General features: G+C 38.9%; 1 protein-coding gene across 1 annotated transcript in view; it reads right to left on the minus strand.

Moving 5' to 3' along the window:
* The window catches only part of LRP1B (LDL receptor related protein 1B), a 368685-nt gene that overhangs the window by 294211 nt on the left and 61547 nt on the right, over positions 1-12927 (minus strand). The gene's annotated exons all lie outside the window — the stretch shown is intronic.

Consider the following 12927-nt stretch of genomic DNA (forward strand, 5'->3'; position numbering starts at 1 on the left):
GGATAAACCCGTGGAGGTTATATATGTCATTACTGCAGACATCCTTCATAGAACCTGCTTAAATATACACCATCAGCAAAAGGCATGATGCAAGCAAACTGAAGAAATATTGTAGAAATACAGACAGCAATATTTTCCAGCATGAAACAGCACAAAGCCAAACAAAAACCGTTCCAACCCTTTCCAGCCTCAAGCTGTGTGCTGTGTTTCAATAATTTTGAGGATCAAAAAACCACACTATATTAATGAACCACACTTTTTTCCCTCCAGGAAAAAAAAAAAAAAAAAAAAAAAAAATTGAGAAACCCAGCTTGAGGAGGTGCTCTGAGGATATTTTTCAAAACTATGCAGACGGATCAGAAAATAACCTGCAAATGGACAGAGAATTTTTTGCTACAGGCCTGGCTTTAAGTAACTGGGTATGACCTAAGGAAAAAGAGAAATCTTTATCTGAATATGTGAACAGTTTTAATCCCTCTGATCATTATTCATCGAGTTCTACTTGGGAGTAGAATGAACATGAATATGAAGAAGGGTCTCTATCAGCAGCTGAGCCCTGGAGCTTCCATTCTGGAGTGACTGCCGCTGTCAAAGCTGAAATTTTGGGAGAAAAGTGGATGTGGCTGTCACACAAAGTTACTACTTATTCTAATGCAACTATTCTAAAAAGAAAGTGGTTTCACACAATTATCTCAAGGCATTCCCTAGAACTCTGTGCCACACAATCTACAGACTGCCCAGAGGTTGATAAACCACACACTAACTCTGTCCATTTTCCCTGTGGTTTCAGGTATATTTCTCTGCCTTTTGGGCCCCTGTGCACAGCAAGATTATATATATTTTTTGGCTGTATCTGGCTTCGTTGGTTTCCTGTCCATATCCAGTCTTTAAATCTGCTACACCTTTCCAAAAACAAGTCCCACATAGAGGGTAAACTGGAGAACTTCCCTAAAGGTACCCAAAAATCGTTCTGCATGATGAGGTGGCACCTGTTGATTTAATATGTCCATCTGAGCAAAATCAACACATGCATCTCATTTTCTAAGCAAACATGGATCAACTATGCTTTACCATCTATAATTTTCTTTCTCCAATATTTATCTGATGCTACACAGCCAGGAGCTCCTACTGCATGAGAACAATTTGACTCACAAACAGGACTTGGTTTCTTTGCACTCTTTCCTTAATGGGTGCAGACAGGCAGCAGCCTGAACCAGAATAGATCTGCTCACAGCCAGGAAAGCTGGAGAACAGTGACAAAAAGTTGGCAAGCAAGGTCCATCTGGGAGCGGGGGGCAGGGGAAAAACAACAACAACAAAAAAAAACCAAAGCAAAACAAAACAAAAACAATCCAAAAGAAAAAAAAAAAAAAAAAAAAAAAAAAAAAAAAAAAAAAAGAAAGAAAAAAAAAATAAAACCAGAAACCAGTCTATCTATCTATTCTTTTTTTCTCAAAAACTGTTGTATTTCATCGATTTTAAGTTTTTGCAAAATCATGTGAGTGGCTCTTAACAGCAAAATGGTTGCATTTTCCGTACAAAACTATTAAAGAACCCTGTTAGTTGGCATTTGATTACACGTTTCTGACTGACATTTTCAGACTGACATTTTCCCCTCCTCCCCTAAATTATTCATCAGATCATTTCAAATATATTTTGTTTTCTTATTGTGACAGACACTTTCTGGCCCCAGAAATTTTTTCTTGTTCCTGATTCACTAACCCTGCCAGGAGAACCCGTAAGTGAAAAAGCAAAAAGTACAATAACAATTGAGGGTAAGAATAGATAGACTATAACAAAATAGAATAGAGTAAAATAGAATAGATTAGGAAAGAATATTTTATTTGAAAGGGACCTACAATGATCATTTAGTCCAACTGCCTGAGCCTTTCAGGACTGACCTCTGCCAGATGCCTTTAATAAATAAAACATTAAACAGTAAAATATCAGATGTATTTTCTACTTTACTAGCTAGTTTGTAATAGCTGTAATACAGGTCCTGAAAACCTTTGGAAGAAAAAAAAGAGTTTGACTGCCTCTGGCAATGTTTGAAATATTGAAGGACAAGCTGTGGAAGACAGTGTATACATTTAAGGCTTGGTTAGATTTGTAACAGGTTTCTTGGGAAGTGAGGAGGCAAAGAAAAATCATGAAGCAGAACACTGATATTTTTAATGCTCCAGATAGGACATTTAAAGAGATAAAAGCCAGGGACTGTCATTTCTTGTCTTTTCTAAAATTCTGCACCCACTTTGATCTCCCTTTCTCAGCGAGAACTGGTTTACAAAGTACACAGGCAGTGAAGAATGAGCATCACTGAGCTTTCCACTTTCATCACAGCTACAGAAACCTCTGAATTTGTCAAAGCCTGGTATTTCTGCTGCAAGATTTAAAGGAAGGAGCTGCACCGAAGGAAACAACAGCAGAGAGCTTTACAGCTCTCTGGCAGACCCAGAGCAAGCCGTGAGATTTGCAGAAATACGGGGTAGCAGAAGCAGCTGTGAATGTCTTTAGGATGATCTACTTTCCCCAAGCCCAGGGAGTGGTGACAATTCGTCCAATTCTGATTTAGGTCATTTTGTTCAGTGTTTTCTTTCTTCCACAGGAGACATGAAGGGCAGCATTTTTTACTTCCCTACATCTCCATGAACTCCCTGAAGTTGTGATCCAGGTCTGCCACAAAAGCCACCCTGCTTCCTCAAAGACACCCATGTCAATTTTATTCTTCCTGACTTTCATACTGCTCTAACTCCCAGGCACCTGGTCCCACAGGAGAGTAGTCAGTCAGGCAAAGATGCTGCTGATCTCATCTCCCCTAAAGTGAAACACCTTTGACAATGACTCAGAGGAGCTGTAAGCTTCCTGGACAAACTGCTCCCACAGGAATTCGCCATAATAAAATCCTGCCTTCATTTATTCCTTCTGTGTTCAGTGAAACACACTGCTTATCATAGTTCATTCAAGACGAATGATATAAGGAACCAACTTCTCCTGAATGGCTTTTTAATGAAAGGTTTAAGCAATTGATCTGACTATCCTTTTTGTCAGTTCCTTCTGAGCTGACATGAGGTTCACAAAGGATTCACATCAGGTTTTCATGCTCAGATGTTTTGGCTCTTTCTATGAAGGGGGAAAGCAGTTCAGCTTGCAGTTTCCCAATGCTGAATTTATTTATTTTGGGACTATTGGGGATTTTCAATAAAAGCAGAACAGATTTAACAATTTACCTGTTAGCTTTGTCTTTCCTGACAGGAAAAACAACCAAGGCCAGGTTGGATGGGGCCCTGAACAACCTCATCAGGTGGAAAGTGTCCCAGGCCTTGGCAGGGTGGTGTGGGGTGGAATGAGATGATCTTTAAGGTCTCTTCCAACCCAAATCTTTCTGTGATTCTGAAGGCAGACTTGAGGCACACACAGCAAAATGTATTTATCTGCCATTATTTCTGAACCCCTGCATGATGATAAAGTTTTTATTGGCTGCAGTGGGTTCCCAGTTATGGTTCCTATGTACTTCTGTCATATATAAATCCTGTCCTGCTCTTTTTGTAATGACAATATATACTGGAGAGTACTGACAACCTTTCAGTACTCTCTGAATTAAAATTTACTGATTATGTAATGTTGAAAAACATCAAAAATACAGAGCTGGTGTAAATAAAATAAACTGGTTAAAGTTTACATATTGAAAGTGCCAGACAATACACCAGGGGGATAAAAGAGCTTATGTTGTCAGTTAAGGACTTCCCAATTTGAAACAACAAAGGATCCTTGTCACATAGTTCATCAGAGAGTGACCAGGAGCTACCAGTGCAATGTTGCCTGGGAAAAAGTGAAATGCATCACTGAGAGCACTGGGACAAACGTTTCTCATAGACAAAGTGTTGATGTCAAGCCCCAGGATGCTCCAGAGTGCTTTCCTTCCAGGAGGCAGCTGCTGGCAGCTGTGCACACCCTGATGGATACACGGAGAATAAACTCAGCTTTAAGCAGAATCACAGCCTGAGGGATTAGCAGGGGAATGGAGAGCAGCAATCTGAGGGGAGACTGCAGATTTTGGTCTTGATTGGTGCCAGGGGATGAAAATGAAGAGGAATTATGACTGCTGTCTATGAATATATCAGAGGATCAACAGCGAGGAAAGAGACAATTTAAACTAAAGGGCTATTGGCAGAAGTACAAATGAGTACAAATTGCCCATTAATAAATTCTGGCTGAAAATGAGCAGGTTCTTAGCTATTACCATAATCAGGTTCTGAAACTCCTCTTTGAGTGGGAACAGCAGGGACAGAAAATAAGTGCTTGCTTTTGACATGGATCATGAATGCTGAAACTCAAGTTTTCATTATGGAACTAAGATTAATCCTTTTTTTTTTTTCATTGTGTCTGAAATATTCCCAAAGGAAAACTTAGAGGAGCTTGTTACTGGACTATTTTTCTAATTGAACTCCATGCATTCTTTTTACTCTTAAATATTCGTATTCTTTTTGGCATCTTTGTGTTTCATAAATTTACTTGATCTTACCTCTTTTTAATTCAGTTTTTGTGATTCAATATCCATACACTGATGTCTGGACTGCTCTTATCACACATATGCTGTAAGCATTATTTTTCTTTTCTGGTTTATGTTTTGAATTTTTGAAGAACAATCCTTTCACAAATTAGACTTTGCTGTAATCTACCCTAAGTTTTCTGTTTGTTTGTTTGTTATTGTTGATGCTAGAGAGTCAAAATTGCTTCTCTGGCAGAAAAAGGTGGCTCGATTGATAGAATTCAATTGTTGGACTGAAATAATGCAGCTTCTTTTTATCTTACATTCGTTGGCCATGTTATTAGATTTTAATAACTTACCATAAAAGAAGAAAGAACTGAAATGAACTTTGTCAGACACCTCAGCCCGTAACTGTTATGGTAGTGCACCACAGAAAAAGAGACATGGAAATCAGAGATCATGACCTTACAGCCCTGCTCTGGGTGACCTCTGTTAAATTCAGAAGAGAAGCACAAGGAGTCAAATTTTAAAATGTTGCTTTTTAGTAGCTCCTAGAATAAACCATCCATTCAGGAAAAAAATAAACTGGGTTATGTTAAAGACTCAGCCACGTTCAAGTCTGTAGCCAGCCCCAGCTGCCCTGCCCCAAGATCCATCAGGCAGCACAGGATTTCTGTACAATTCACAGACAGGGTAATCAGACCCCAGAAACACAAATTAAAACTCTGCATCCTGAGCTCTGACAGCAAGCTAAAGCCAATTCTGTCCTGGGTATAACTTTTTGTTCACACAGCTGAGATGTTTAAGTTAGGCTGGAGAGTTAAAATAATATTTTTAAGACGGAGAGAAATTATGCTTGAGGATGGTGCTTAATGCTGGGTACCAGGCTGCTCCTAAATTTTCCATAAAATAGTTACTGGATAAAATGTATTAACAGATTGCTGTATTTCCACCCTTTTTCATTACTGTAACCATCAGGCAACTGAGCCTTTTTCCCAGCAGTATTGATTCGACCTGGGAACCCTTGGTGCAGCAACTGGTGCATCCTGAGGAGGAAAGGTTGATGGGCTGGGATGTGTGAACACCCCTGAGGCTCAAGAAACACCTGGGCAGCCCTGGCTGCCCCCTCCTAAACAACTGCTGTGAGGACAATGCTGTCATGTAAAGCCTCAACACCAGATTTTTGTCATATTAGTTATAATTTATTTTTAAAAATACACTGCGTCAGAGCTCAGCCATGTTGGAACACTAGAAACTGAGAATTTTAGATTTTCTGTACTGACAAGCACTGACCCCCAAGAAAACGCTGCTTTTGACCTGAAGCCATGGAGAAAACTTCCAAAATTAAATAATAAAACTAGGATCATAGGTGTGTAGTTTAAATAGAAGTGTGTAATATCACATGGTGGAAAATTTAGAATTTGAAGTTTTAAAACATAGTAATATATGAAAAGTAAAATGAAAATATTAAGGCAGTTTGTCCTTTTTCTTCACCTTCTTCTTCAAGAGTCTAGGTGCTATTGTGCAATTAGATAAAAAAGTCCACATTGAAAACCACGTGTGGTTAGTTATTGAGTTAAAAATAAAAATAATTTAAGTGTCATTTCTTAATTAAACAATTTGCCCTTAAAGGGCCTTATAATGAGAAAAGTACAGCTCCATTTTTGACTTGTTAGCTTAAAATACTGTAAAACAAATGTAGTATAAATAAAAATTAATAAACATCTAAGTCCAAACAAAAAAAAATACCATCTCACACATTTAATAACAACTCTAACAGAAAACAAACAAACAAACAAAAAAAACCCCGTAGAACAAGACACAGCCCCATCAGCAGGAAAAGCTCTGGCCTGTAGCAACAAGTGATGCAGGAAGTTTTACCTGGAAAAGAGCAGCTCAAGGCAAGCCTGGTGGCACATGGATTGCACTTCAGAAATTCACCTGCTGTATCTCAACCCTCTGTTGTATCTTTCCCCACATCACTGTCTCTGTGCTGGAAATCAGCCACTGAACAACTTAATTTGTTATTTTAAATAGACATTACAATGTGTTTGTCTGTTTTATGATTACAGGAAAATTACATATCTTATTTAATCTGCTTGACAGTCTGCACATAACCAGAAGTGTCTCGCTGTGATTATTGTTCAGTGAAAATGGGCACATCTTGCTGAGTGAGTTCAGGCTGCTTCTGAGTAACAAGATATTACTTAGGAAAGCCTGATTTTTTAATTTATTTCTTTTTCCCCGCTGTAATTTCCAACATACTGAAGTCAGATAGAAGAAGGAGTGTTGCAGGAAAAAAAAAACCCAAAGGTTAAATAAGGAAATAAAATCTTCCACAACATTCAACACTTCCTTTCAGACGTGAGTATAACCATCTCAAAAATATTACTGAACAGCATCTCCCTACCCAGTTCATGGATAAATTTATTTTTCAAGGATGTACTATTGAAATTTCTACCCTCCTAAATCTTGACCTACAGTATTTGGCTCAGCTTCAAAACAATTTGTTTTATGTGGTGTTCTTCAACCATAGCATCACACAACACTTTAAAAGATGAGATCAGCAGGTAGGAGGCATGTAGAGAAATATTGGCTTCACCCATGGAAATGGCTCATTATCCTGACCTTTTGCTGTTTTAGTTATACTTTGGCTGCCATACACAAGCATAAGCTAAAGAAAAGTTCACATGGGAAATAACAAACTGCGTAAATGATTTCATGACTGAAGAGAAAAATAGATCTGTTTTTTAACCTGGATACAAGATATAAATTTAAAAGAGTAGCTATGAGACAAACACACATTTATTTAAGTTTATATAAACCCATTTATAGTTTTAGGCATTTTCAATACCATTCAATATACCAATTTTCATGGTATTAAGTATATGTTCATTGAGGTACAGATAATAATCTTTAAGAGTGTCTAATGAAATATGAAGCCTGACAATACTGCAATGTTAAAAGGCCAAAGATGAAAGTAGGGAGTGATAAAGTCTGTGAATGGCAGAACAGATAAACTACACAGAGGTCCAGAAGTCAGCAGGAGCAGACCACCTGGGCTTTCTAGTGGTCTGGACTTAGTTGTATAAAATGCATTTCCAGCATTAGCTCACAGTTTCTCAGCCTTGTAAGTGAATTGCAGTTCAGTGCCTGAGGAATGCTTGGACACCAGAGGAGCAATCTGCTGGCAGGAGCAGAGCAGGCTGTGGGGGGAAGAATGCTCAGGAATGCTTTGTGGCAGTAAAGGATGTTAGGAAGCATCTCGAGGGGTTCTCTGAAAATCTAGGTAATGTTGAGGAGCCTGTCCCTGATGAGGCAGGTCCCCTCAGCCAGGCACACAATTCCACCCAGCTCATCTGGTCACTGGATGACAGGGACTTCTAAGTGGAAAAAAAAGTGACTTCCTGTGGTTTTATGCAGGTTTTCCAGCTTTATTAATGGGAAGCCAGCCCACAGCACAGCATCATCAATGTTCAGTGTCTCTCTTAAAACATTCTCTTGCAGAGGACTGAGCCATCTCACTCCCTCATGAGGATCAGCTCACTCAAAACCAGCAGTGTGTTTCCACACATGGATTTCTGGGAATGGCCCAGTCCAATGGCCCACAAAGATCAGCTGAAAATCTCAAATGTGCCTCAAGTGAATACACCCCAGCATGGCAATGCCATGTTCTTTTCATGTGGCACACCAAGATGTCTCAGTGCTCTCGTGGAACAACCATTTTTTTTAGAGATAAATAACAAATTTAGACTCTCTTTGTCCTGTTGCCTCATCTAGTGCTGTAGATATAATAGTGCAACAGAGCTGGGAAGGGTGTGGGTCTTTTAAAACATAGCAAAAAGGCCAAAAGATTATTAATTTTCTTTTACTGATACTTTAGGGGGAGGGGGTGAAGAAAAAGGGAGAAAAAAAAAAGTTGGCATCTTTATTTACTTTGCTCGGTTTGTAGTTATGTGGAAAAAGATAATTAAATCATTCTGAAATCACAAAGGACACCTAGAATAGCTTTTCCCAAGACCCAATTTCATGCCTCTTCATGGAAGTAGTACCTCAGAAATTGCTTCTCTTCCTGAACACAACCACACTTGACAGATAAAATCCTCAAAAAATTGCCAAGCAGAAACCTCAGGCTCATGAGGCAGAGCCTTCCTAGAAACTCAGCCAAGGACTTGGAATCAATTACAAAAATAGCAGCAGCTTCCAGAGAACCAAACATGCGATTCAGTATGTGAACGTTGTTTATGTGCAAACTGAACCCAGTGAAGGATAACAGAAAGGACTTTAAGTTAGAAGTGAAATTAAAAACCGGTAGCAAGGAAAAATTATACTGTAGAGATAAAATTCTTATACAATTGTTGACTGTTTTTACTCCAAGGAGACAGACATATGTACTCCTGGACTCTGGCAGGGACTACAATAAGTGATACACTCCCTCACAAGCAGGTGTTCAGACAGCTAAAGAGGCTGAACATTTAAATTTTTCCTTGCAGCAAGCAGGGTGGGATTCAAGTCGATTTTTGGAGCGTGTTTCTCCCATTGGAAGTGAACAATTCATGACAAATTCTACTTTAAGTTGCATAATGCTGCTGGTGTGAAACGACTCACAATTGCCAGTTCCCAAGGTACTGTTGGCAGTGCTCTCCTGAGCATTTCTCACTCATGGGGTGTCACCATCTCACACAGGTGAGATGACTGTGCCTGGATCAGGAATGGTGTGGCCAGCAGGAGCAGGGAGGTCATTCTCCCCCTGCACTCAGCACTGGTGAGGCCACACCTGGAGTGCTGTGTCCAGTTCTGTCCCCTCAGTTCAGGAAGGACCTTGAGACACTTGAGTGTGTCCAAAGGAGGCAACGAGGCTGGTGAGGGGCTTGGAACACAAACCCTGTGAGGAATGGCTGAGGGAGCTGGGGGTGTTCAGCCTGGAGAAAAGGAGACTCAGGGGTCACCTTGTCACTCTCTACAGCTCCCTGACAGGTGGCTGTATCCAGGTGGGGTTGTCTCTTTCTCCAGGCAGCAACCAACAGAACCAGAGGACACAGTCTTAAGCTGCACCAAGGGACGTATAGGTTGGATATTAGGAAAAGTTATTTTATGGAAAGAGTGATCAAGTACTGGAGCTGTCATCCTGGGGAGGTGGTGGAGTCTCTATGTCTGGATATGTTTAAAAAAAGCCTGGATGTGGCACTCGGTGCCATGGTCTGGTTGAGGTGTTAGGGCATGGCTTGGACTCGATGATCTTGAAGGTCTCTTCTAACCCAGTGATTCTGTGATTCTGTGAAATGCAGGTGTCCAGAGGAGCCAGAGGAAATGGGAACCATCAAATCCCAAAGCCTAGGAAATCACTGTGACTCAAACCTGCTGTCCCAGTGGTTGGGAGAACACACACAATTTCATGTTTGGTGATTTGATCTCACCTGGCATCCAGCTGGGATTGCTCAGCAACTTTTCTGGAAGCACCAAACTTAGAGCACCAGCTGAAAACATGATCAGCAGCAGCACTGCAAACTATGGAAACATTTGCTGCCATTTCACCTTGACTCATCTTCCCGTGTTGCATTCCTTATATTTTAACCAACTAATGAGCCCTTAGCCTTTGGCAATGTGTGATTGATTCAGTGGCACTGAGTTTGAAGGCAGCAGAAGGCCAAGAACTGCTTTCCATTCATTTCTTCATTCAGCTGCAATCAGAGACCTACCCTGGGCATCCTTATTGCCCATGATTGTCATTGCCATAGCACAGATAATATATGCAGGAAACCTTAATTTTACTGAATATTTTACATAGGATGATGTCATTCAATATTTTTTCATTGTAAATTTTCCAGCTGTTGTTTCAGGATTTTTTTTTTCCCAAAGAATTTCAAGTATCTAGAGCCCAAAATAAAACTCTTCCATTTTCCCATCCTATAAATCAAAGAACTGGCAAACAGAAATCTCCAGTGATGAATCATTTCAGCCACCTGTAGCTTTTATGATCAAGTACAGTTATATTTTTATGTAGCTGCATGTACCTTTGCATGTAGAGGAAAAGAAAAATGCAGTTTTTTCACAGGAGGTGTCATTTATACATTTTATTAGTGGCCATAACGTAAATAAAAGTAATCCCTGTATTCTGCCCCTTGCTTCATTCCCCGGGTCACAAACAGAAAAGGCTGACAAAAAAGTTAATAAAACATGATGATTCTCAGAGCCAATTTCAGCATTCCAGAGCCTGAGATTATTGGAGGCACAGCTGCAAAGGATAACACTGAAAATGAGAGACTCGGGTGATGTGCTTTGGAGGTTGAAGGGCACCACAAAGATCAGCCCTATTTCCAGCTCCTCAGAATAAATATGGAATTGCCAAGGTATTTACACAAGGCCTCCATGTCTTACTTCAAAATTCAGCTACTACATTCTGGCATGTTAAAAGTTAACCTGGCTCATCCCTGGCTTCTCAAGGGAGAAAAAAAACAAAAAGAGAGGGAAGAAAACCCCCAAAAAACAACAACAAAAACAGCAACAACAACAACTAAACCAAACAAAAAAAAAAAAAATCTGTTTTTTTGGTGTTTTTTTTTCCAGAATATTTTTCTTAAATCTGATTATTTCAGAGAACAGTCCAGCTGTGCCAAGGGCTTGGCTAAGGACAATGAATACAGTTTTGGTGCAGATCACTGCTTCTCTCAAAGGCTGTTGTGAGATATTCTCTCCATAAAGTACAGCACATACACTGGCATTGTGTAGCTTTTCACAAATTCTTCAACTAGAAACTCAGGAGATGGATGTAACTCCAGGTGCTCTTGGCTCATTCCAGGTTTGGCAGAGAACCTCATTATTTCCTTCTTAAAGAACTATTAAGCTCCATCTATGTAGGGTTTAGTAGGCAAAGCCATCTACATCCAAATTATGAAGTTAATCAACAAATGTATCACCTTAGCTTTTATTTACAGCTAATTTTTACATCTGAGACTGAATTTTTGCAAGATTAGGACTATTTGGAAATGAAATTATTCAGTATAACAGTATACCATTAAGATTACTCCAATACTGTTATCTCTGTATTTTATATAAATAAAATCAAGACTTACAGTTGACAGTTCTAAAAAGCTATTTGAAAATATTTTAAAAATTACTTTAATTATGCATATATCTACATTGTATTATATTTATTAAATACAGAATAAATATTTTGCAATATATAGTTAAAGGTGTTTTTAAAAGACCAAAGTTACAGGGTTCTCCTAACTAGTATTAATATCAGAAGATAAAGACCTTACTGCTTGGGAAAAGGAAGAAAAGATACATTTACTCCTCTGTCAAAGCTTCTTACAGGAGACTGCTTTCAGCCTGCTGTAAACTCTGTGTGCCATTTGAAGAACTTTAAAAAGAGTTGTGTTTTACCCTTTCAAATGGTTTTGAAATTGGACAAAATGCCTTCTTATGATTTTCTCTTATGTAGTCTTGACCAGATCAAAGAACAAGAAGCAAACCTCCCTCCTGAATCATGGCTGTGTGTTGGTGAGTTGGTCATGCAGCCAGAAAATTCCAGAGCAGCTTTGATCTCTAAATAACACAAAACTTTCCCTGGAAGAGCTCCCTGAATGCAGGAAGCCTTTTCCAGCTATGGAACATATTTAGTTGGGATTAGATGTTCTCTTTTGCTTGACTTGGTAGCAGAACTTCTCAGAGGATGCTCAGACTACAAAGAGACTTTTTCTCCACTGAGAGAAGCACTCGCAGCATTTCTACAAAATTTGATCCCACTGGGAGTTGGAACAGTGATTACAAGAAATGCACTGCTAGAAAATCACTTTTTTTTTTTTCCCCCTGAAAAGTGATACTAAACCAAAAACAGGCTGCAAACATCTTGTCTACAATATTTTGCATTATTGCTACTGGACTTGTGCCTAGAAAATGGTGCTGTTTGCATGGTTTTGAAAGCTACATCTTTATGTGTGAAGAGACACACTCAAATACATTTATGAAACATCACTGAAACATTATCTTCTTGCTATTCCCTGTTACCAGCAAAAGCTTAAGCATACCCAAAGTTAAAGATGAAATTGGAATAACCAAGAAAACACACACACACACACAAAAAAAAAAAAAAAAGATGTAATTTTTTTATTTACTGACCTTTAACAAAAGCCATTAAGTACCTGACTGTCAAATTTACATGTAAAGAAAAAAATCTGAATAGATGATTACTGTGAAAATAAAGAAGGAGTTAAAGAGGGAATGAGTTAGAATGGTTGCAGGATAATTAAATTCTTCATGAAGAAAACAGAAATTGAAAATTAAATTGGGAGAGTATTTGCACCAACAGCAAAATTTAAATGTGTACACTCCACTTCACTTTTTTTAACAACCAAAATATAAAAGCTGTACTCAAATTCAGAAAAAAATCTTGCTTTATTATGTAGTCTAGTAGCTTGGGGGTTTTTTTGGGAGGT

This window comes from Sturnus vulgaris, chromosome 7, assembly GCF_052056855.1.
Source record: "Sturnus vulgaris isolate bStuVul1 chromosome 7, bStuVul1.hap1, whole genome shotgun sequence".
Classification (NCBI taxonomy): Eukaryota; Metazoa; Chordata; class Aves; order Passeriformes; family Sturnidae; genus Sturnus; species Sturnus vulgaris.